This window comes from Acipenser ruthenus, chromosome 25 (assembly GCF_902713425.1).
Source record: "Acipenser ruthenus chromosome 25, fAciRut3.2 maternal haplotype, whole genome shotgun sequence".
Classification (NCBI taxonomy): Eukaryota; Metazoa; Chordata; class Actinopteri; order Acipenseriformes; family Acipenseridae; genus Acipenser; species Acipenser ruthenus.
The window spans coordinates 24,668,100-24,694,584 of NC_081213.1; the positions used below are offsets into that span (position 1 = coordinate 24,668,100).

General features: G+C 37.8%; 1 protein-coding gene across 12 annotated transcripts in view; it reads left to right on the forward strand.

Moving 5' to 3' along the window:
- The window catches only part of LOC117413594 (plasma membrane calcium-transporting ATPase 2-like), a 146,197-nt gene that overhangs the window by 5,417 nt on the left and 114,295 nt on the right, over positions 1 to 26,485 (forward strand). The window contains exon 1 of one of the 12 annotated variants that reach the window (XM_058999797.1): positions 19,811 to 19,828. The exons of the other annotated variants lie outside the window; for them this stretch is intronic. The gene's annotated coding sequence lies outside the window, so the exon portion shown is untranslated. Of the gene's footprint in view, positions 1 to 19,810; positions 19,829 to 26,485 lie in introns of those variants that run through there. 12 annotated transcript variants of the gene reach the window in all.

The window sequence follows — 26,485 nt, forward strand, 5'->3', positions numbered from 1 at the left end:
ACTGCGTTCAGTTGTAATTTTTGTACTTCGTTGCTTCTTCTGGGTTCGCATTGATTTAGTGCAGGATGACGTTCATGTCCTTTTGTCCTTTGACTGAGCCACCTAAACCACAAGCCCTTTACGTTATTGTACTTGGCAGAATCATTTCAGTCAGGGTCGGGACTTTTTTTATGCTGAATCTTTTAATGAAGTGAACCTTCTGGTTGAAGACTTTCTCAGTGATGGAAGATACATTCTGATAAGATAAGCAAATTATTAGAAACTTCTGGGGACTTTTTATGAAATCTATGACCTCTGTAATCTTGCTGCTGCACTGCTTCATCGGCTCTGTCTCTTGCAGGTCTATAACCTATAATACATTCCAGCTTTGTGCCAGAGCGTTGGGAGTCTGCCAGCTTTTACAAGAGAAGGGACCAGATTTGGATAATTGTTATTTAATGCCTGAATGACGTTTATTAAAGACTGGGGTAAACAGTAATGGTACTGTTCACTGCAGTGTCGTATGTAGGAATTTTATGAATTAAGGTTCTGTTCTAAAGTAATAAATGACTCAATATATAGGGGTGGCCCAGAGAGCCAAAATTGTCATAGGACTACTTTTCCATATACTTGAGACACATTCTATCTTCTATTTGACATACAAAACAGTACTGCAACATCATTACCATTTTGACATGCACCTTATTGTTTGCTAAATTCATTTTTTGTGGTTCATCATCATCATCATTTATTTCTTAGCAGACACCCTTATCCAGGGCGACTTACAATTGTTACAAGATATCACATTATTTTTACATACAATTCCCCATTTATACAGTTCGGTTTTTACTGGAGCAATCTAGGTAAAGTACCTTGCTCAAGGGTACAGCAGCAGTGTCCCCCACTGGGGATTGAACCCACAACCCTCCGGTCAACAGTCCAGAGCCCTAACCACTACTCCACACTGCTGCCCCGAGATTTAAAAAAAAGTTTTGCTTTTAGTTTTGTACTTATTTTTCCTTCCTTGTTGAGAAAACTATAATGTACAAAAAAAAAACGCTCTTTAGAATCAAATGATGTCCTTACAAGGAGAACATGATAAAACAGTTACAATTAAAGTAAATAATAAGCAAGCAAAATATTATGGGGATATATGCATAGACCGCTATGCTGGCCATAAATTCACAACCACTTTAACATAAACCACAGAAGTCAGTCTAGTAGCGTAATGCCTAGAGGGCATTAGAATACAACACTTTGAAAAACCCAACATGTGCTTAAGAAGGTTTGAGACTTTTATGATGTGATGGGTAAATGACCTTTACAGACATGCTGCCAACCCCCTATCTGTTTGGTGAACGTTGGATGACACAAGCTGTCTTGTTCTGCTTGGAAACAAACACCCTATCAGTATGCTCTAGGTGCACCCTGCTGGCATGCAGGAGAATGTGTCCTTATTTAATCATGAAGGGCAACCAGTCTAAACTATTGCCTCCTCTTCTGTACACTTCGAAATTGATTCTGTTGCTGGAAAATTTCTGTCCTGGATAATATTTTCCAATAGCTGGAGACATGCCAAATAGTTATATTCTTTTTTTTTTCCCTCTGCATTCTATAAATTTACACCAGACCCACTAACAAAACTGAATTTTCTAGGCTTATTGTAATTGAGAAGTACCCCAGGTATACCACACTTCATTTTTCACAGGAATCCGTACAAAACCTCCATCATGAAAATGAAGTTTGCTGTTTACATTTGTAATATCCTGTCATTCAAAGGCAGATTCTTTTGTTTGCAGATCAAACGAGTTTCATGAATGTCAGGTCACCAATTTGCAAGGCAATGTTTTGTTCCACGTGCAAGTGCATTGGCAGCTGGGCTGTGTTGATGTTGATGGCGTCCATAAATCGAATGTGCTGTGCCAACATTTAAATCAAAATGTCAGGAAGTAGCCGTTTTTCACAAGTATTTTGGCTCATTTTTCACTTTTATCAAAATTATTGCTAGCTTCATAAACAATAGTAGTAGTAATTAAGGCTACTTGAGCGTGTGTCTCTTTTTGTGGCCCCTTACTGTATTTGTACACAGAAAGAGCACAGGAACTTAACTAGGAATCTGTGGTTGCTCATATTTCATTTTATTAGGTTCATTATCTCAAAGGGAGGTACGTACTGTACACTATGGTTTTTTTTTATTCAAGAGTAATCAGGTGTAACACATTTTATGAAATTCAACAGAGGTAGGCTGCTGCAAACAATTTTTAGGAATCAAATTATAATTTTTATAAAAATCAGTTGTATTAGTTGAAAATCTTGGTAATGTGTCAAACTGCTGGGAGAGTTTGGTGATTCTGCACCCTAGAGGGCCAGTCTTGCTGGAAGGTCAGGATGTGCTATTGTTAATGCCTCAACCCTGAGTCATTTTGAATACCGTTTACTGGACAATGCATAGCAATTAGAATCCATATCTGATATAGAAAATCTGCTCCAGCTGAGAAAATAGACTTGCATAGTGTTTACCCAGCTGTTGGGACCTGTTTTGGTTTTGGTCTAAAGCAGTCAGGATTAGCTTGTAATACTCAGCTCCACCTATTTTCAACACATTTAAAGGTTCTGCTTTGTTTTAAGTTCCTTATCGAAACCATTTAGTCCATGAGGAAGAGATTTGTGTCGTTATTTTTTTTAAGATTACAATTATCCCTGTTGATGAGTTGGTTACAACCTTGATCTCACATGCTGAGTGCCCTGCTTAAAGTAAAGCTTAAAAAAGAGCCTTTAATAACGTAGATAAATTCATGGCATGAAAAATATAAAATATGGATCTCAATTCTATATATTTAAAGCAGCACCCTCTGTGCACTACAGTTATAAAAACAATAGCTTTGGTGTATTATTCGTAAAAGTACAAATGCCAAGGAGAACCGTTTCTTTTTGATGAGTTACATGTTGTTGTTGTTTTTTGATTTATCGCCATTTAGATCATTAAAAACAGGCTCCTTGTGCTTACATTTTCAGTAGGAGCTGTTTGTACTTGATGCCACAATGTAGAGCCCTCTGATTCTGTAAGCCAGCAAAGTGATTGTGTATTCTTGTGCTGTACTTGCTTTGTGATCAAAGCCTGACATGCTAAATGTTTCCTCCTTTAAAGCCTTTGTTAATGTTTTTTGGTAAGATGCAGAAAGGTCAATCATTCATTCGGTTTGGAAGTTTAGTCTCTTTTGATATGCAGTGTATTTATTCAGTGACCTCGGAGTACCTGAGGATAAAGACGCCTTTTTCTCCAGGACATTGAAGCCAGAGCCATGGCTGCTGAAAATGACCCTTCCTTCCCCTTTGGAGTAATTTATTTCTCTTCCAATTCCCACTAGATACCCAATTCACTATCTTGCATTATGAATAATTTCCCAATTCCTTTTTCATAAGAGCTCTTACAGCATTTAACCTTGCAGAGTAGTTTCAAGGGCGTACCACATGAAAGGACAAATGGATTCCAAATACAGTGTATTTTCTGATGTGACAGGAAAACAAGCCTCCTTTACACTTCGATCCCCTGGTCGTGAACTGCAGCCAATAAATATTGAACAGACATCCTGGTCAGATGTCACAGATCCAGACATTTTTTTTTTTTTTTTATCATCTTTGCATTCCATAAAAACAATATTCCTGAAACATAGATGATTTGCCAGTTTTATTACTGGCTACCCAGATGACCAGTCAGGCTTTGCTACTTTTAGAAAGATTTCTGCACTTTGATAGGTTGTGTTTTAAGAGAATACCAGATGAGTGAAGCTGGATTTCATACCTTGAAGATAGTATTCTCTCTCTAACACTGTAAAAATTATTAATAAATAATAAATAACATGCATTGAAGCACCGTGAAAGGGTTGCGTTTCTTTAAAAATGATCTTTCCACAATATAACTGCGTCCTTTGTTTTAAATCCACAGATCCTAATGGCAAATTGAAAAAGCATCTAACAATGCCTCAGCAGCTCACATACTTTACATGAATACTAAAATGCAGGCTTATTTGCATTCCATTCAACTGTTCTCTTTTTGACCGGGCGCTTTTGATTTTCGTAGAGCTGCTTCAGTGCTCCTGATCAGTAGATTAGGAATCAGAAAATTCACACTCGCTGTTTTTTTACAATCTCATAATGGGGCTTGCTAGCTTGACATCTCTCCTGGCAAGCTGCAGAGAAAACAGAACAAAATAGAGTGGTGTGATCTTGCCCGCTGCGCTACCTGCCTTGAGACTGACGTCAGGAGTACACACTGCAGAAATGTCCATCTGCCCGCTAGGCTTTATCGCACCTGTAAACAGCGTTTATTACTTGCCTGATGCCTAAATAAATCTTCAATTATGTGTCAGCGCTACAGTAAATTGCTTGCCTGAGTTTAGTTTTTCTTTCTCCTACCGTGACATGTAGTCCGTAGCTACTCCTAACAACGTGACCAGGCAGCTGCTCTGGGCAAGTCCATGCTCAAGTGCTCCCAGCCATGGAGGTACAGTAGCTGCTTCACCTGCCCTGTGACGGCATCAACTTGAGTTTCAATATCGCTGTGCTGAGCAGAGCTCCAGAGAGCTTTCCGGGCTTGTTCTGCAAGAACACCCACCAAATTGTGGTGACCCCAGCAGAATTTAAATTGAGGGAAAATTGAGTGTGTCAGGCAAAATCAAACTGAAAGAGTGATACATCTTTATTTGGTAACTAATATATTCTCTTACTCATTATAACCAACTTACTGTGGTAAAATGGCCAATAATTGGTTTTTGGGGGGGTTTTGGTAGCCCATAAGCTGTAAGGAATTGATGATTCAAAGCTGCATTGTGTTATGTTTAAAACTCATTTTATATTCTGTGCTGCTTGTCTATTTGAGTGAATTGCTTTTTTGCCCATTGAGTATGAATCTACTGTCAATCCTCCAAGTTTAGAAATTGATTTGTGGCAATGTATGGCTTCAGATTTTAGCATTGATCTGTTTGTATGGCCTGATAATATTTAATCAAATAAGTCCAGTGATTCAGCAACAGAAAGACAGTAACCCTATAATGGGGATCTAAAACACCTTCTTTCCAACTAAGATAAAACATTTGGCACAGCAAGGTGTTTGCGTACCTGATAATCAGGTTTGTGACTACTCAATTCTTCTTGACATATTGGTTAAACTATAGGGGAGCAAGTCTGACCTTTCTTGAGTGTATAATGAGTTGTGATTTAGGCATCCATTAATATGGTCCGATACTTACAGAACTGTAATTATTATTCTAATTTCAACAACTGTAGCCGCAATGGCTCTTCAGGTGTTAGAAATGGAAAATTGGATCTGTTAATCAATATTATAGAGGGCTGCTAGAGATAAATCATTGCAATAGCTCTTATCCCCACACGCTTCTCATGATATAGTTAATTCATGAGTGCTTTACTGTGGGTATTGAATTTATTGAGGATATCAATTATATATTGTCATACAAACCCCAATGGTTTGGGGTTGAAAGTTTTATCACACCATTCAATTTGCATCGTTAACTGCTTGGCTGAAATGTGTACCAGCAACTATTATAACTTGATCAATATTCATACCAGATGTGCTTATGCAGGGCTTGTCACACCCTGCTGAGGTGCCATGCTAAAAATATCAGTGTATTATTAATGGTTGTTCATTGCTTGAATCTGTGTATTGCCAGTGCAGGGAAGTCACGCAAATTATTATTGTTGTGTACTATATTAGCTTTACATATATCTATTGTGATATGCTATGTATTTGGATTAAAAAGCCTGGAACACATTATCCTTAAAGACATCTGAGAAGATTATAATAATTTATATTATTTTAAGTAATATTTCATTTTAGGCAGTGCCTAGTTGGGGGGTAATCTCAGTAAATACAGAATTTTAAATACAATATTTTATTGCTGTACCCCAGTTTCACCCCAAGAAGGTCTTGCAAGCTTGTCTTTGTATGTAACTCTCAATTCACCTTATGAACAGTATTAACTCTTCAAATCAGTTATCCCAGATTTCTAATACTGTAATTCATGTAAAAGAGTTGTTCAAGACCTGAAATATTACTAAAAGTAAATGTATCATTATTATTCTTTTAAGAAATTCTGGATTTTAAAATCCTTCAAATACTGTACCACCCAATACCTCCATTACACCCAAAGCTGTGATGTTAAGTATCACGCAATCAGATGTCACTGAAACTTACATTCCATGAAACCGTATCTGACAGAGATACCTGAGTTGTCTTCTAATGCCCAGCGATCATGTTCAGGTGTTATTTTAAGGCCAATTTCCATTCGTCATCATGCCTGAGTTCATCTGATCAATAATTTATTGTATTGACTTTAAAGAATCATTTCATTGAACTGCACCTGTCACATGACTTTATTTTGGACCCATGTGCTCGTCACTCATTAGCCTTGTAAAGTTGGATCAGCCGTCTCTTATTCCTGTCATTCAGGGTTTGTCTTTTCAGATTGCATCCACTGTTGTTTCTGTGGTTCTCCTTTTGAAACAAGTTAATCTGGTCACTGTCCTTCTGAAAACACGGGAGCCTTGAAGCTCAAAAGGATAAATGTAACACCTTGAATCTTGCACACATGTCAAAACTACAAAACAACAAAAAACAATTAGATGGGTGTTTGCCCGTCAAGGCAAATAATGCCAGTGTGCTTGCAGGATTATGCTCATTGATCTCAGCCAGTAGGTGGGCGTGTTTAGTGCTTCTGCAATTGAGCAGGTTATATTTCCACTCCACCACGAAGGCATACGTAAATTGTGAGATCAATCCAGCAAGTCATTCAGAATAGGGGTGTTTAATAGTTTAATCGTTTAAATGTTTTCTAAGTATTAAATGGTTGACATTTTTCTTAAACGTTAATCCATTGTCAAAGGTATAGAGTACATGTCAAATATAGAGGTCAACTCAGAGCTGGATTAAAGGACGTGGGGGCACTACACTAACCCCTATTTTGGGAGCCCAAAGCATATTTTTCTTAAATACATGTTCGGCCATGGAGTTTGAACAGATAATTAAAAAAAAGGTGACAAATACAGATGCATTCACTGTACAGTATTTCCCATCATGCCTGTGCATGGTAACCATTCATTTTCCACTTTCAAACCAAAATTAGGCACTTTTATGTTTTGCAGTTTTAAAAAAGCTTATCTATTCAATGTGATTGGCATTGCACTTTACAATTCATTATGAAGGGAAAAATATATATTCTCCCGATTGTGGAACTGCCATATAAAAATGTGAGAAACGTCATCAGTGTGTCTATCTGTCTGCAGTTATTACATAGCCTGTACTATTCTTGTCAGATCTACAGGTATGCACTAATACAGTGAACACAGTTAATATGTGAGTGCACTGCCTGCATGCAGTTTTTGTCAAATGTCCCAAACAAAAGGTGACCTCGTGTGAGCCCCAATTCTGCTGGGTGCCCTACGCTACTGTGTCATTTACGTATAAGGTAATCCGGGCCTGGGTCAACTGGGTGTTTATACAGTAAGAGTACACTGTATGGTTATTTTTGCATAAAATACATATAGTATCATAAAAAGCAGGCCTTCTAATGTATGTTAATGTTTAAAGTTAGTGTTTAATACTAAATGTAGAAAATTAAACACACTACAACATTCCTAATTTACTTGTAAAATACCTTCAAAACGAACAAACATCCATACAAGAAAACATTTTATAACGACTGCATTGGGGACGTGTTTTTATATATAAGCTACAGTATTTTAGCCTTAATGTATTTTTGCATTACGTGTGGCTGTCCAGGTTGGCATTTCTTTAGCAAAAGCACTATTGATTGCTTGTCTACCTACTGTTAATCCCGGTTGGGCTTGTTGGAGGAATTCCAGTGTCGATCACTGCTCCGAAGCATGGAAAAGGAGGCAGGAGATGAGATCTTGCTGGGATTTGATTATGTTAATTCCTGACAGAATGCAGATCTACAGTACATGCAAGGAAATGGATAGTAAAGATGTAAGTGGAACCCAGTAAACCTGCATAGTGACACGTTGTGCCTGCTCATTACAATCAATATGCCTCAAAGGTGTTCTTTAATTTCTAACTAAGCAACCTATAGTACAGTGTAATTAAATAATTAGAATTAATGCAGCGTTATATGTTCAATCTTTGCCCCACACATAGTGAGTTTTTGAATTCACTTGTAAATGTCTAATAAATCATTATTTCATTAGTTTCATGTCAAAGGTTATAGGAACAGGCTTTATCAGTCCCACCAAGAGAATTCATTGCCCTTAGATTCACTGGCAATTAAATCACTAATTTAATTTGGCCAATGATATGGATTGCTGCTGGAGGTCATTTGAATATTGCGGCATTAAGTACATGTCAGAAACTTGGACACTGCATAATCCAGACAGTCAGAATAGATTTCAGTCAGATGGGAAATTCATGTATATTCCATACTGTGTCTCAGTCAGATTGATTGCTGTGATCCGGGGCTGGCTCTCCAGCGGGTTTGCCTGTCATTCCTCAGAATGTAGTAGGTGACCACCTTGTCATAAACATCCCATCTGTTTATGTTGTATTTTATAAGAAAGAGCACTCTCCCTGCTTACCATCGAAGGAACTCAACACTGTTTTCAATGGCATTGCTCTATCTTAGATGCCTATTGCTATTTGTGAAGTGCCCCAGGAAGAATGAGTCAGATGGATTCTTTATTATATAATATTATTAGTGCAAAGGATAGAATCTAAGGAGTATTACATCGTCCTTAAAGGAGACAGCATTTCTTTCATTGTTCTGAATCACAGGAGAAAGAAAGACAGTGGTTGCAGTTTTGACAGTGTTTTTCGGTTATGTACAAAAAAGTTCATTGTTACCATTATCATGCCTTGGTTATTGAAAGTGCAATTTGAGAAATTTTCCAGATAATAGAAAAAAAACAAACAGATTTTATAACGTTTGATTACTCTGTAGATCCAAATCACCAAACAAAGGATCGAAAATAATATACACCTACTGTTTTCGTCTCAGCTGTCCTATCATGTTACTCTACATTTTGTTTAGCCATTTCATTTTTATGATTATCTGGCACCCGCTGCTTTTTGCCATGTCAAGTAGGGCAGCTGTTACCATTTGCATCATTAATACAATATCTCACTGGAGCGCTGGAAGATGGGAATGTCCAAGCTGCTCAGCATCACCGGACTGTTGTGTGCACAAACAATAGAAAGCAGGCACAGCCTTTCAGGAAAAATAACCACTAGCTTAAGAACAGTCTTTCACGTTTCTATTGCAGAATGTCTACCCAGCTGAAGTAACATATCATCAGATAAAGGAAAAAAAATAAACATTTGTTTAGTCATTCTAAGCCTTACCAGCTACCTGAATACTTGTTTCACCTGACTTTAGAATAAGGCCCAAGGTTTTTAATGGTGGGGAGTCCGAAGGATGCGGGGGAGTCCAAAGAAAGCGTTGCATTGACTCTGGCGCTCCCGTGGGTTAGGGAGGCAAAACCGGCAGGGACTGCTTCTCCTCATCGAGCTACAACGAATCCTGCTGGTCAGGCATCCAGTGAGCTCAGAGCAGACACCTGCAGGGCTGGCCTTTGTCCTTCAGAGGCCGGCAACTCGTTGGTAAATCGGCTGTCGAGTTCCTGGATGTAAAAGAGGAAGCTGGCTTGGTCGTGGGATAGGAGGATGCCCACTGAGCCTACGGATATCCCCAATTTGGGGAGAAAACTGGGGATAAAATAATTGGGCACACAACATTTTTCAAATAAAAAAATAATAATGAGAAAGGGTGAGGGAGGAAACCACCAAGCAGTCCTTTGTAATTCTGTGGAAGGATAGAACGTTTGTACGATCAGTAGATCAGATGTTAAAGATGTCTCTCCCTCTCCAGCTTTAATGCAGTATGAACCTCTAAAGGCTGACTCATTTCTTTGGTATACTAAGGGAACAGCAAGCAAGTTCCTTTAGGTAACGAAGTGTCAAGCAGACCCTCCAGCAGTCCATTTGAAGTCTGTTATTTCTGTTGTGTGAATGCTAAGCAAGAGCTGGGCCTCTATTTTTATACAATGGAAAGTTTATATGTCACACCTGATGGAGGTGTGAAATGTAAGTGGATTAAATTTAACTGGATTGTGCCAGTCAAATAAAAAAAAAAGTATGAAAATATGTTTCAGTTACATTTTGCATCTCCAGACTCATATTGCGGAAACCAGTTATTTGTCTATTATATAACAACAGATATATAAGCTACAGAAATAAGCTACAGCATATTGCATTTAGTGGAAAGTGGCTTCATTAAAGAACCAAACAATGAGGAGAGAATCAGATATTTATGCAGTTGAGTTTCAGCCAGCAAACGTGTCTCTGAGCCCCGAGGCCATGGGAATTCCTGTTTGCTAGGACCTCACAGCTCATCCATAAACTAAGAAATAAAATTGCTCTGTCAAATTGGACCTTTTATATTATGTCTAATAAGAGCATCATTCCCCAGGTAAATACCACTCTTATACTTTCTGTGTTAATACCTGAGAACTCGGACTGGCAGAAAGAACTGTAAATGTTCTCATCCAGACGGGTAGCACGTTTTCTGCACAAAGCAGAGTCTGCAGTAATTGCCATCTGTTGTCTTGTTTTGCTCTTCCTCTACAGTTTGACCGCTATAATAACTTGAGGACAGACTCACACTGATCCTTGCATTGACATCCAGGGGGCAGGCATGATTGAAAGTCTTTTTGAGACTGCAGTTCCAAAAGAGCAATGCTTTAAAGGTATTTGCTCCTGTGCAAAGTTTGCATCTTTTTTTTTTTTTTTTTTTTTTTTTTTACTGCATTGCAGTACAAGTGCTTTGTGATTTAAGTGCTTATTTTATGGCTATGTTTAGTTCGTATTAACTCGGACTTGACATTGAACCAACATTGTATTCAGAAGGGTCAAACCACTTAATGAATTTTGTAAATGTAGGTTTGAAAGATGATCACTGTCCTTATTTACTGGTAACCTATATGTACTGTATAATGTGGTTGCCTTCCATTCACTGCACCTACGTATTCTCTTTTGCCAGGCAGTTAATCCCAAAATATTTTTCCAAACCAAAGGGAGGTCTGATGGTCAGACAACATCCCCTCAGCCAAGCAAATTTGAAGCAAAGTTTAAATGCAACATGAATAATAAATCCAATGCATTATTCTTATTCACTCAATTTATGGAGGTTGTTTTGAACTGATGAACAGGGTAGAAATCCCTTTGGTAATGAAAGCTTATACTGCAAAACAGTGATCCAAAATGTGATATTCATAGTTTAAAATATTAAATAATCATTTTAGTGATCACATCAAGCTTGTGAATGTGTTCTAAAATGCACCATGTGTTTTTAAAGCCATAGTACTGCATTGTGGTAAATAATTTAAGCAGTGTGGCTCTAAAATATTGATCGATGTCCTGATAATATTAACATGCCTAACAAATGACTTTTCTAGTGAAAGCTATTGCTAATACATTTTGAAAGGGTGAGTTGTGGTCTGGATCCTTGATAGTCATTGATTTATGCCTTCAGCACTTATAAGGGATATTAAAAATGCATGAAAACTTTGTATTTAACATGGACGTATATCTAAAGAATATACTTCATATGCACATGCAAGAAAGGTGAAGCTTGTAATTCCATCCTTAGGATTAAGCACACTACTCCAGCTGTCTGTTACGTTTCCTATATTCAGTGTTTCGTGTGCTGCCTTGTAACTCTATTTGCTTGTCAATCAGCAGTAGAGAAATTACTGAGATAACTCACTTCCATGCATATTAATACCTTGTGAGATCACATGGTTTGCAGCTACTTCTCACTTCACACCAACAGAAGAATGATTCACTGTGTAAATAATTACAGCCTCTGACTTTCTGTTATTATCCCCTGGTGAGGAAAGTCTCCATACATAATGTCATAATCTCGCATTATCAATGCACTCATCATTATAGAGAACTGCTTATCCAATTGTCATAAAACTTGGTTAAAACATTCTTTAGCAGAAGTTATTGATGTAGGTCATGGTGGTTTACTTTTCCAAGATTCTGATTTTGCATTTAAAGCTATGGCGGCAGTGGATATATGCTACCAATATACTTTTTACGGTAGCCCAAATGAGATGGATCTAGATAGGGACAAGGTCAAAATAAGAAAAAAGGGCAAGGATATGAATAAACCCAAGAGTCAATCAAGAATCTCCTGGAAGTTAGCAAATTACCTCCATCACTAAATTATTTAAATATTAAATATATATGACAGTGTTCTCCCATTGAGAGTGGTGGGGTGGAGTAATCAGGGCTCCGAACCAAACTGATGCAGCAGGTGGTAGAACTTAACGATAATATTATGCAAGAAAGACAGCTGCTGTTTAATTTAATAGTGCACCTGATGAATAGTTAAAATGGGAAGTTAGTTATGGCTGATGTTCCAGCTGTTGTTTTCTGTGTATCTCGCAACATGACTGCATATTTCTTTAATAATTCACTTGGAAGAATATTGGCATGCCAAATATCCCTCTTAATGATATTCAAATAGAATACAGATGTTCAATTAGATCAGCATTCTAGTGAGAGCTTGTGACATCAGCATTGTAATGGAAGAATATGTGAAATTAATAATTGAATTGTGGACGCTTCTATATGTGTCAAAACCAGCCAAGGCATGTCCAATTAGACAGTACATACAGTACTGTGCAAAAGTTTTAGGCAGGTGTGAAAAAATGCTGTAAAGTAAGAATGCTTTCAAAAATAGACATGTTAATAGATTATATTTATCAATTAACTAAATGCAAAGTGAGTGAACAGAAGAAAAATCTAAATCAAATCCATATTTGGTGTGACCACCCTTTGCCTTCAAAACAGCATCAATTCTTCTAGGTACACTTGCACAAAGTCAGGGATTTTGTAGGCATATAGTCAGGTGTATGATTAAACAATTATACCAAACAGGTGCTAATGATCATCAATTCAATATGTAGGTTGAAACACAATCATTAACTGAAACAGAAACAGCTGTGTAGGAAGAATAAAACTGGGTGAGGAACAGCCAAACTCAGCTATCAAGGTGAGGTTGCTGAAGACAGTTTACTGTCAAAAGTCATACACCATGGCAAGACTGAGCACAGCAACAAGACACAAGGTAGTTATACTGCATCAGCAAGGTCTCTCCCAGGCAGAAATTTCAAGGCAGACAGGGGTTTCCAGATGTGCTGTCCAAGCTCTTTTGAAGAAGCACAAAGAAACGGGCAACGTTGAGGACCGTAGACGCAGTGGTCGGCCAATGAAACTTACTGCAGCAGATGAAAGACACATCATGCTTACTTCCCTTCGCAATCGGAAGATGTCCAGCAGTGCCATCAGCTCAGAATTGGCAGAAAACAGTGGGACCCTGGTACACCCATCTACTGTCCGGAGAAGTCTGGTCAGAAGTGGCCTTCATGGAAGACTTGCGGCCAAAAAGCCATACCTCTGACGTGGAAACAAGGCCAAGCGACTCAACTATGCACGAAAACACAGGAACTGGGGTGCAGAGAAATGGCAGCAGGTGCTCTGGACTGATGAGTCAAAATTTGAAATATTTGGCTGTAGCAGAAGGCAGTTTGTTCGCCGAAGGCCTGGAGAGCGGTACACGAATGAGTGTCTGCAGGCAACAGTGAAGCATGGTGGAGGTTCCTTGCAAGTTTGGGGCTGCATTTCTGCAAATGGAGTTGGGGATTTGGTCAGAATTAATGGTCTCCTCAATGCTGAGAAGTACAGGCAGATACTTATCCATCATGCAATACCATCAGGGAGGCATCTGATTGGCCCCAAATTTATTCTGCAGCATGACAACGACCCCAAACATACAGCAAAAGTCATTAAGGACTATCTTCAGCGTAAAGAAGAACAAGGAGTCCTGGAAGTGATGGTATGGCTCCCACAGAGCCCTGATCTCAACATCATCGAGTCTGTCTGGGATTACATGAAGAGAGAGAAGCAACTGAGGCTGCCTAAATCCACAGAAGAACTGTGGTTAGTTCTCCAAGACGTTTGGGCCAACCTACCTGCCGAGTTCCTTCAAAAACTGTGTGCAAGTGTACCTAGAAGAATTGATGCTGTTTTGAAGGCAAAGGGTGGTCACACCAAGTATTGATTTGATGTAGATTTTTCTTCTGTTCACTCACTTTGCATTTTGTTAATTGATAAATATAAACTATTAACATGTCTATTTTTGAAAGCATTCTTACTTTACAGCATTTTTTCACACCTGCCTAAAACTTTTGCACAGTACTGTACATTTGACAACCTATGGATTAAGCCAAACATTTGGTCTCTCACAGTCAACGGTACTGTATCAATACTATGTCAAACATACTGAAAGCCATATCATTCCAGTCCGTGGATTATTCCTAACAAATACTTCCCAATGAATCTACTTTTTGGCATTCCTATTCTGTACTATAACCCTTATTTTCATTTGTTTCCCAGCATTGCGAGTGAAACATGTAACTAGTACCTAAAGTTCTGCTAAAAATCTTAATAATGTATGTTGCTAATGAACTGTGACCCAGATAGTGTCATCTAATAAGTATACCAGTATAACTGACTCCCTTTGCATGTCTGGAGTGGAATCTCAACTCCTTTCTGCATTAACAGCGTGCATAGGTTAGTTACTTGTTAAATTATGAATTTACCAACTGTTTCTTTTTTTTAATTGTTATTTGCAATTAACAATGAAAAGCATTCTGGACTGTTAAGATGCTGTACAGTTAGGTTAAGGTCTAAAAGAAATGTATTCAGACCTATACAATCAGGCTTTTTATGAAAAGCTAATGGGACATGCATATATATATAATGATGTTTTAAGGGGTCTTTAATTGGTATTATGTCTAAAATGATATTAGGTTTCTAATAAGTTACAGTATTAGAGCACAATGTAATTCATTATGCTTCTATAGAAATTATCAATTTCTGTTACAAGTCTTAGCATGGATGTGCAGAATTGCTCTGTTGATGCCTAGAGCCTACCTGGAGTTAATCAATTGCAAACTGGCAAGATGTGTATTGCACTAAACCTACTGGAAATCTTCTCAGTAGCTTGAAGCTCATCAGTTATAAGTCACCATGGCTAATTCCCTAAATTATTTCCTTATGCTGTGTCAAAAAGTTGTCTTTTATAAATTGAAATTGAAAGCTGTAAGGCTTGATAATATTGTTTTGTTGGAAAGGCTGTGAGTCTAGTGATAATATTTCTCTCAAACAGTCAACATCAGTACACAGTTATTGGAGCGCTGGGACCAGTGAAAGAGTATGAAAAATGATAGCTTCATCCTGGGCTTTTACATACAATGTAGTTGGAGTGCAGATGTTGGAGTTGTGAAATTGTTCCAGGGAATGACCAATTTGATAAAAAAAAATATTTATCTGGCTGTAACGTAGGGTTTCCAAATGACTCCATGTACACCAGGACAGTTAGGGACAGTTCAGGCTTTTCAACACACCCCAATGCATTCTGGTAAGTGTAGTCCTGCTGTGAAAGGTACCTGAGACAGGTAAACCATACCAGAATGCATCGGGGTGTGTGTAGAAAAGGCTGAACTTTCCCAAACTGTCCTAGTATACATGGAGTCATATGGTAACTCTACATATCTCTCATCTCTTCCATTTGAACATTACTATAAATCACTGGTGCAATTTGTCTTGGATTTCCAGGTACCTTTTCCAAAGAAAATAAACCCTTTCTTTTTATCGTATCAATGATTGTGTTTGATTTTATGTCAACCTGAATCAAAATCACAACAGTGGTGCAGTCAGTATAGTAACACAAATGCACAGTAACTGCATTTTAAAGCTGAACAATGCTTTAAAATGCAGTTATGTGTGCTGTCTCTTTCTTAAGCTTCTTGTGCTTGACAGATTGTTCAATAAAACATATGCTACAGTTTCATGTGGATGTGCTTGCAAAGATACCGCTATGCACTTCATACATTTCTTCTATATTTTGTGTCATCATGAATATTTCTAGGGGAGTACAAATTGGGTTTGTACGCACTCAGGGCCACTATCCAGTGCTAAAACTTTTTGACAAAGTGTACTAAGCTCTTTACAGTGACCTATTTTACAATTTTTGCTTGAACATAGTATGATTCTTTTTTTTAATTAGTTGCAGATTGCTGAGCTGGCAAGGCATTTGACTTGTAAAGAGTTTTTAAAATCAAAGGAACAGTAAACCTGTGGCCTACAAATGCTTTGTAAATTGCCAGCGGCATGCATAGCAATGGCTCATATGTGCACAAGAATGTCAATCTCTTCAGGAAATGCTTTCCTGCTGTTACATTTTTTATTAATTTTTCATGAAATGCTCAAGTTTCATCATTCTTCAAGTATTTTTTTTGTCCTACTGTCAAGTGAGCATAATTCCCATTGTTCTATTTTCTACTCTGAAATTCTATGAATTAATAATATTTTATAAATCCCTTCTTCTGGGTTTTAGGGGTTTCTTTTTTTGTACTTGCTTTTTCTTTGACTCGGTAGAATTTGTGAAGAGACTTGCACAGGGAACACTGTTTTACTTTACTATAGCTAGTGGTATCCCTCACCATGGAGCGTTTGATGCAAAAACACTGAGTAAACACATTGGTACAAATTACAATAATTAGTGGCTCATGGAAAACACAGATTCTGTTATGAATTGTCACAAAGTAGTGAGGTAGTGTTTTAAAGTCCGAAAATTCAAACCAAGTCGTGTCAAAATGATTGTATATGGGCCTGCAGTTGGCTGGTGAAGAATATCCAAAACAATTACAATTGTGTGCAAGCTTAGTGAATGAGGATTAAACTGTCTACAGTAGTTTACCTTTGGTAAAAGATCCTCTGAGGTTCTAAAGTGCTGTACCATTTCTGAAATGTTCTCAACTTTGCTCCAGGCTTAATCTCCCAAAAACAGAAACAAATAGCTGAGCCATATTTTAATATAACGCAGAGCTTACAGATTTGGTTTTTATTGCATTCAGATTCGTCTTTGTTACCTTACTTATGGAATTTCTTCAGTCAGGCATTCGGGTATGGGTTAGATGCTATGCTGTTATTAGAATTTTCATTTGCAAAGGTTGCCAGCTGATCACCAACAAGGTTGCAGACTAGTAAATTTATATTTATTTCCAAGCACTTGGTCAACACTAAATCCCAGTGATCTTACCATTACACTACTCCAAAGCTGTTTGTACCCCTAAAGTTCTATAGACTTTTTTCCCAGAAAGACAATGACAGTTTCCCTGGCTGCTGCATTAGCTTGGAAATCACATATGCATGGCAAACAAGCAGTCCTGACTTCACCACCTGCCACAACAGTTGGCTTCTCTGGGGGGTATTGAGGTGTATGGACTGTGGAAGAGTTAGATGTGTAACCACCCCATAAACCCCCAACTGGGACTTACTATATGAAAAGCTTTCACTACAATCACTCAATATGTGTTTTTTTGACGGTATGTGAGAACCTGAATATGGGATTTGGGATACAATCCTGACCGTATCTCATGCAAAAATGATAAACTACTAATCCCAAACTCCCAGTTATATCAGGATTTGTCCATTACTGAAACAGAAAACATCATTATAGTTTGGATAGATTCATCTTTGTGATGTTAAAGCGTTACGGTAACTATGCTGACCAAATGAACACAGGGATGTTATTTTTATTATGTACTGCTGTCTCTAAAGATGTACGTCTCTACTGTCATGCCCGCTTGTCTTTTCTGAGCTCCTTTATGTATTGCACAGCCTCTGCATAGCAATTCCCATGGAGTTGTCTTTTCATCCCACAAGAAGCCTTCAAATGATTTAGTCTTCCGCAACAATTCTATTGGGACACTTTTTTTTTGTTGTTTTATTTTTAAAGCAAGAGTCATAATTTATTTAGAGAAAAAGTAGGCCTACATGCTCTTGTTGCATGCTAATTTCTACAAAATCTGATTAACAGAGTAAAGCATGTTGTTCTAACCTTTTAGCACTTTAGAGTGAAGGATCAATTTGTTTGGATAAAATGAAGATCTTGAGAACCGCTCAGCCTCTGAAACTGTGCATTCACATTTGTTATTCAATTCTAGTTCTCCTGCTGTATGTAGGTCATTGCAGTCGGCTTTTTTTTAGGGCACTGACACCTGTAAGACTTGTTGCAGGGTTACTTACATACCTACTGTACTATAAAATACCCCACACAGGTAAAAATATAATTTCTACTATGTAAAGTCCAAATGTTTTTAAGTGCCTATAGCCAGCTGTGACATGCCTTGCCAGTACTGTACATGCATCATTCAACACATATGCACATGTGCTCAGTGTGTTGTATAATGCAGGGTACATTTTTATTATTAATCTTTTAAAAACATGTTTTTTGCTACGCTTCTTCCAGGAATTCCTTACCTGAAACCGTAAAAAACTGCATCGATATTAGAAAACACCAGCTTTTTAAAAGAGTTGCTATTATATTTTTTTTAAATTAGATTAAACCAAAAAAAAAGTATTTGTTTCTACTTTTGAAAGAAGTAACCTTAAGTCATGAAGCTGAACAGCTGAATTAACCTTCTGCAACACTCTCCCACAAGAAACCACTTTTTTCCCCCCAACTGCATAGAGCACCATTGAGACCAGGGGTGACTTACACTTCTGAGTTACCAGCATGTGATTACTGAAACCAAAAACAAAGGCAACAAACAGAACAAGCTTCTGTTCTTAGAATTTACTGTAGATGCATTGGCTTTTGTTTCAGCCAGCTACTCTAAGCTGTTACACACTGTTCTTTAGAATATTATATCATTTTTCTGAGGAAATATTCAAAAGCTGTTAAACTGTTATTTAAAAAACCCCAAGTAACTAAACAGAGAATGATATTTTAATTTTGAATTCTACCAGTCCACTATAGTCAGCTAACCCAACTAAGTTTAAACAAAAAAAAATGTCCCAGAAATCAACAATACATTCAGACTGGGTCTGAAGACAGTAACTACAAACAATAGCCATTCATTTCATAAAGTAGTCGATGTATTCATTCATTGTACTTATTCTAGCAACATTAGTCACTTTTTCCCCCTGCAGTTTGACATGTTTGGCAAAAAGTTAATTAACATTATTCTGCACTAAAAGGTGGCATTTGGCAGATAGCTGAATAACTGAAAACAATTTCGCTAAAGTAGTGTATTTCTGAAGGTACATTCGTTTTTTAAATCGCCAACTCTGGAAAACACAAGTTAGGTTCTAAATATAGAATAGACTTGGGTACGTCTATTTTAAGAGAATACTGCTGGTGGGAGATCTCCAACCTTCACTTAAAGGGCATGGGAAGTCCGTTTCTCCAGTTGGCTTTTCATATCTGTACTATTAGGACCTTGGATATTGACAGCATGCTATCTGCACACTGTCTCTTGTATCACATTGTTCCTGTAAACATTTTTCCCAAAATGCCAAGCATTACAAATGTTACTATTTTATGCTTTACGTTTTAGACTCATTTCCACCTCTGGCGTGAGTGTCTGACCCCGAAAAGCTGTATTTGAGCTTGAACTTGAAAAACACTAGCAATGTGGTCACCTGCTAAGGGGACGTGGTGCAGCTGTTCCATTCTGACCTTATTTGATCTCATAGAGGCTTACATCTGACTCAGTAGTAAGTCTGCAACTCAGAACTGCCTATTTCATAATGTCACGAGAAGAGGCCCAGCCGAGTGCTTTCTCTTGACAAATGCATTGCTGGCATGGATAGATGGGACCTGGCTTGAGTGAATATTTACACCCCTGAAGAACACTGAATGTTTACATAAAATGTACAGTGCTTTCACTTTGTGCAATTTTTAAAGTAAGTACCCCTTTAATTTTTTGTGTTATGTAATGGTATTTAATGTAGTATTTAATTTGCACACATCAAGGCCAGTGTGCCAGTGTATGATTGCTTCTTTGTAGTAATTTTATGTTCTTGCTGTCAGAAGCTAATTCAGCAGTTTCTCATAGCCAGCCCGTGTCAGTACAGCAGGCACTATGCAACATTATATGAGCTAGGTGCCACCTACCGTACTGCTCTGTGGCAGCAGTTTTAGGATACTACACAATTATTTGGTGCTTCCCACATAGAAATGGAAGAGGAACAGTCATGCCATCCTGTCTGATTTTAGAAGCTAAGCAAGGTTGGACTTGGTTAGCACTAGGATGGGAGACCTGGCCTCATATGGAGATAAGGTGCTGCTATAAGTAATTTTGGTGGGTGTAGGTCACAAGGGGGCACTCTTTCGTCTGAGTCACAGCTCAGTCAGTGTCTTGGCGTGGTGTGCAGGAAATGCTGTCCTTCAGATGAGATGCTAAACTGTGGCTCTGCCTACTCTGTGGAAGTTAAAGACTCTTTTGAATAAGATCAGAGGAGTTAACCCCAGTGCCATGGATACATCCCAATACAGGTCAATACAATTCTGGACTGGCTAATATCCCCCACTTGCAGATTCTCAAAACAGACATCAAATTAGCCATAGTCCGCACCACATAATTCCAAATCCTATAGCACTGTTATGCGTGCCTGTGTATGACTGGGAAACTGTGCAGGGCAGACAGACAAATGTCTGGGATTTTATGAAAAGGCAAGCCATCTTTTTTTTTTTAAAATGAACAATACCAACTTAAGCATGAAATGTTGTTTTTTTCATCCTGAGCTAGAGTACATGGAAAATCTTGAAGTGAGCACTTGAATTCTTAAAATGGAAAGCAAGATGTATACTTTATGCTTAAGTGAGTGTGGGAACATCTGCTTTAAAACTCTGTTGTTGCCAAGTGAAGAGAGAATCAGGCACTGGAAGCAGAATGCGGCAGAGATGATTCAAAATCCCATAACCACAACAACTCCTTATAACATACAAACAAACTGCAATCATATAGCGAATCAGAAACCTTTCTGACAGGCCATGGTCATATTTCTGAGTGATATGACACCTTGACTCACGAGACTACACTTCTATGCATGCTGTTTAAACGGGTGCTTGTCATGTTTGGCTCAATTCCCAAGAGCTCATGCAACAAAGAGAGAGAATGCAGAGCAATGTATTTATTTAGATTTTTTTTTTAATACTCTATTAATGATTATCAATAAAGATTACAATAGAGATTATTGCATGAACTTTAATATTTGCACACAACGTTTTACCCAGGAAACAGATTTACACAGCTCTTTGTAATGTTTTGTGCTTTGAACATTTTTTTTGGCAGACTTTTAGTCTGGGGACTGCAGGTTTTCTTTCACAGTCAAAACCCTGAATAATATTTTGTCTTGTGGGCAAGTAGTTTCTCCATTAATCTTTTTTTCAGGACAGTCGTGTGCTCGATGCAGATAATAAGTGGCTCATGCCTTTTAGCATTCCTTTCATGTAAGAAAGCATTCCCCAGTGTTGTGAGCGGTTAGCTAATAGAGCTATAGCTAATGTCTCTCTACCCCACAACAAGCCCAGTTAATCCTTTTCTGTTTTATTTTACATTGGTTAGTACATAAATCCCCAAGCCTTAACTAATCAGGACACTTACGTTCTAAAACAGTGTCTGTCTCCTTTTTAATGAAACCAAAATCTTGCCCCGGTCATAGTTTTTAACCTTGCAGGAATAGTTTTATAGTACTTTGCAATACGTAAGTAACATGTTTGTTCTAATCTATAGTGTCGTGTATATAACACTAAACCTACAAGAAAGTCTGGTCAGGAACAAAATGCATCCAGTTTTCCACATGGGTATGGACTGCATTAGTATACCTATTATATTGTTGATGTCTGAATATAGTCAGCCTATTGATCTGTTTTGGTCCTTTGGTGCTCAGTTTCTCGACAAGCCTAAAATCAATCAATATGTTGCTAGATTAATGGACAGATAAAATGATAAATTAATCAATTGCTTAGTGAAGCATATGCACATAAGCAGTGTTTGTCTCAAAAGAGAAGCTCTAGTCTTTTAGAGCTAGATTCGTAAAGATGGTATTGCAAAATTAAAAAACACACCCTATTCTAAATGTTAAATGTAAATTGCTGAGTTTGCAAATACTAATCTCTTTAAATAAGATTTGTAAATTGTGACGATTTTGAAGTTCCTGAACTTACCCTAGCCTAATTAATACTTTAGGTTGATATTGTTGAACATTTACAGCAATATCACCCTCAGATATTTACACAGAAACCAGGGATTTTGAGATGATCATGACAGTCCCCTCTACCTTCATTAGCATGACACTTTATTTATGCAATTGCATGTTCTTATTGAAACCCAAAATTAGGAAAATTCCATCCAATAGAGGTCTTATTTTCATGTTTTTAAAACATTTAAATAAAGTTGTGAAAGTTTTTTTTTTTTATCAGATTGAATTTTTTGTAATGAAACTAATGCTATTGCATTTCTGTCAGTTATAGTCACTCGTTCAGCAAAAGATCAGGCATTGGTCAGTCTCGGTACCATTCCTAACCTTCTTCACACTGAAAGTAGTGAGGGTGTGGGATTGGCTACCTAGTCATGTTGTCAAGGCAGAATCACTTGGATCCTTTAAGACCCAGCTTGACAAAGTTATGAGATCAATCAGCTACTAGGAACCGGACGAGCTTAGATGGGCCGAATGTCCTCCTCTCGTTGGTAAATGTTTTTGTGCACTAGTTGAGTATCCTATTCTTTGCTGCACCAGGGCTGGCGAATCCCGACACTGTTTAGTATGTTGCTCGTAAGGCAAAGAAAATTAGACCTAGATCAGTTTAAACCATTAAACCAGACGTGTTCACAGCTCCACCAGTAGGACATGCACTCATTTAGGTAAAGCACAGACGTTGTTGTCGACCGCTCAATAAATATGAAAACCAAATTTGTTGCAAGAAATGGTTTGTCTTTTTTTCTTCAATTGTTTATGAATTATTCATGTAATGATTTTTGTGAATTTTAGTCAGAGTACTAAGGGTGCTTATACAATAAAGCAAACGAAAGAGCAGCAATATTCTAGTATCATCTTAACAGTATAACAGTATTTCATCATTACAAGTACTTGTTTGTTAAGCTCAGTGCCTCTCAAATTGAATCTAATTTTCTACTGGCTCTTTTTTCATTATAATACAGTAAACGCTTTGAAACAATAAGGTTTTATAACTATATGAGATATGTGGTTATAAATTGCATTTAGATATAGCAAAACACAACAACAACCAAGGTCAACGAGGACCGACTGTTGAGCGGTTTTGCTTTGCAGATGTGTTTTGTTTTAATCAGTTCTGATTTTATCACTAATCTTTTCATCAGTTATCGAACCAATTATCTGACTATAGCCCTATAGTCAAGTTTCTGATGATATTTGGGTCAACATAGTTAAACTGATTTTGAGCGAGAAACCACAAGAAGACATAACATTTTTAATAATACAATACATTGTTTAAATAAAATACAAACAAAATCTTGTTACACTTTCATCCCACTCTTGAGAAGTAACCTGTCCTGTTGTGAGTTATTGTTACAGCCCTGCGATTGTGGGATAGAAACTGTGTCCTATACCAGCTGGTACAGCAACCTTTTAATCTGTCTTGATTTTAAACTGCTGTTGTCCACACTGGACTCTGCTTGTCCTTCAGAGGCCTTCATTCTCAATCCTCCAGCACTGTTATCCATCATCTTAATGACCACAGCATGTAATTTGAGGAAACCGTCCTTCAGAACATAATGATAGAAGACATTGTAGGCATTTGTAAATGGTTATGACAGAGTATTACAAAGCCTTTGATACTTTAGATAAAAGGGTAAAAAAAAAAAAACCCTCTTACAAAAGTTTACCATTACGCTAAAGTTAAAGTTGACTTCTGGGATCATTTTTGTTCTGTTTTTTTGAAAGGTCTGTCCTGAGGCTTATGGAACTTGAGTGAAATCCTTATACATACAGTGTCAGTAGCTGGGCTAGGACTCAGGATAATACAATACATGTGCACTAGGTAAACCATAACACCTTAATAGCAATCGTTTTGGGTCTCAATTAATTTTTTGTATAGTGTGCCTGGTGGCTTGGTAAACAGCTGCTAGTGACATGTATCCTTTGTCATAACATACCGCAATGTTAAAAGATTATGTCCATTCAGATTGACTGGTAATCTGGGACATTTCCCTCCTGTTGCAGCGATTGCATTTAAATGTAATTATGGTGTGATTGCTATTCATGGAACTCACGCACTTTATAAAAACAGCTGTCAAGGCTGAACCTTCACCATTTAACCTATAATAATGTATAAACACATTGTGCTGGTGCAAAATACTTCCTGTGTTGCTTTCTGCATTAATGAATTATGTTGCTGCAATGTTTATGGTACCCCTGTGTGGAAGCCTCGCTTTCTGTTTCCCTTACAAAGTGTTGCGCTGCTCTTTTAGAAGGTGAAAAAGTGATATGTCAGTGTGGTATATTAAGTGTGCTGAAGGGAAGATTGGTCTCTTGTGACTTTGCAAGGTTTTACTTGATTAAGTGGTGAGAGGATTTATGACACAGTTTGTTTGGGAAAAACATCTTGCTCTAAATTCTGATATTCATTTTTCAGTTGAAAATTGGGGCAGACAAAACATTCAGTCTTACCACTGATTGGGAGGACAGATAATACTAACAAGGCCAACTGCATCACAATCAACCTATTTATTGCTGTACCTGCTCCTTTTCGGTTTAATAATGTGTGGAAAATCGAACTATTTTTCTGTATAGAAATTAATACTACTCAGAGTAGAAGTGAAGAAAATCAAACCAAGTGCAGTACATCTATTTTCCCAGCTGATAATGGCTTTCTTGTCACTATACCTCAGGCCATCCACAACTGCTAAACACACAATAGTGCTGAATTTGGAAATACTGTTATTTCATTTAATGACAAGCGTTTTGACTCAAAATCTTTTTTCCGTTTCAGTTTCAGTAAATACACCTCAAGCCAGACTAGAATCCCTTTATTTTTTAATACATACCTCTACTTCAGCAGTAATTTAGAAGGGATCCTAGATACCCCAGGTTCTCCAAAGGGAATTATAACTAGAGTTCTTTATGTATCTAGGTAAGTGTATTGGTAAAACAGAATTCCTTTATGAACGTTAGGAATCCCGCTCTGCTGAGGACTATCCTCTAGTTGATTTGAGCGTGCAGTGAGCTATATAGCATTTGTGATGAGAACCTCAGCGCTTGAGCTGTTCCTTCTCTGTAGAGGCAGTGGTTGCACTCACTGTAAAGAATCATCTTCTACTGTATATCTGGCTCACAGCTTTGAATATTGCTTCCACCTTTACTTCATTCTACTGATTCTACTGTAGTGCTTCCAAAAAAACCTTTTTGCTTTTAAAAATACTTCTAGAACCTCAAATCGTGTCATAAATAGCCTTTGTGAGAGAAGAGAATGTCTCTTGCTTGGTGGGGTTGAATGCATGAGGCATGGCATGTCTGTGTAAATCCAACTGTGAGCTACCAGTGCTTCTCTTAGCACACTGAATAGAAAATAATGGAAAATCCTGGATATCAGATGGTAGTTTCTTACATTCTGAGCGATGGAAAATACAGCCCAGTGGAAAGATCCCTTATGGCCATGGGAATAAATAACTTGATAATGCCACGGCAGGCCCAAAGAACAGCTTAAAAGTGTTAAAGTGCCTTACCAGATATTATCAATGAAGTCATGCAGGCAGCACTGTGGACATAGCAGAGTCCTGTGGGCAACCTGAAAGAGCGTTGTTTTCTAATAATAGACAGAAGCAGCACGGCTCCAGAGGTTACTCACTGCAATTACAGTGCATAATTAATGAGGGCATTTAGAACAATTACATAAGCAGGAAAGCGGCAGACTCGGGAGACTTCTCAATACTGCTTGTCAGATAGTTTTAATCGTTTTCAGGGCCTCTTCTTCAGGGGATAGATCGGAGGAATGCACTGTCAAACATGTGACATTGAGGGAGTCAGTGCACGTGTTTGCGTGTGTGTGTGTTTGTGTGGTATTATTTACTTGTTGGACGAATTTCAACTAGCTCTGCTGTGTTAACATGAGGTTGCGCTGTAGCAGTAAAAAGAGAAAAACAATACAAACATTATTACTAGTCAGTATGTAAAGAGTAGTAATTTGTTTGCGGTCTATGCTCCTGGTGAGGGGTTGCCTGGAATACAGTATAATGCGCACATGTGTATACTGTGTGCCTCCTATACTCTTCCAGATCAGAAACACTGTACTACATAGAATACTATTATCTGAATACACCTCATATGTCATGCCCAGCCTGTATATCACATATTATGATATACACTAGCTGTGGTAATAAAATTGTATTAATACATTTATAATGTATGTCCACTCACTCTGTAATTAACCATAGAACTACGAGACTATTTAATTTTCTTTAGTTGAAACAAGTAGAAGCACACGTAGTATCCCAGTTAGACACTGCCACAGTCTAAATGTTCACGTACTGCACACTGACAATTAGAAACATTTGAACAATTTTAGGAAAATGTTGTACG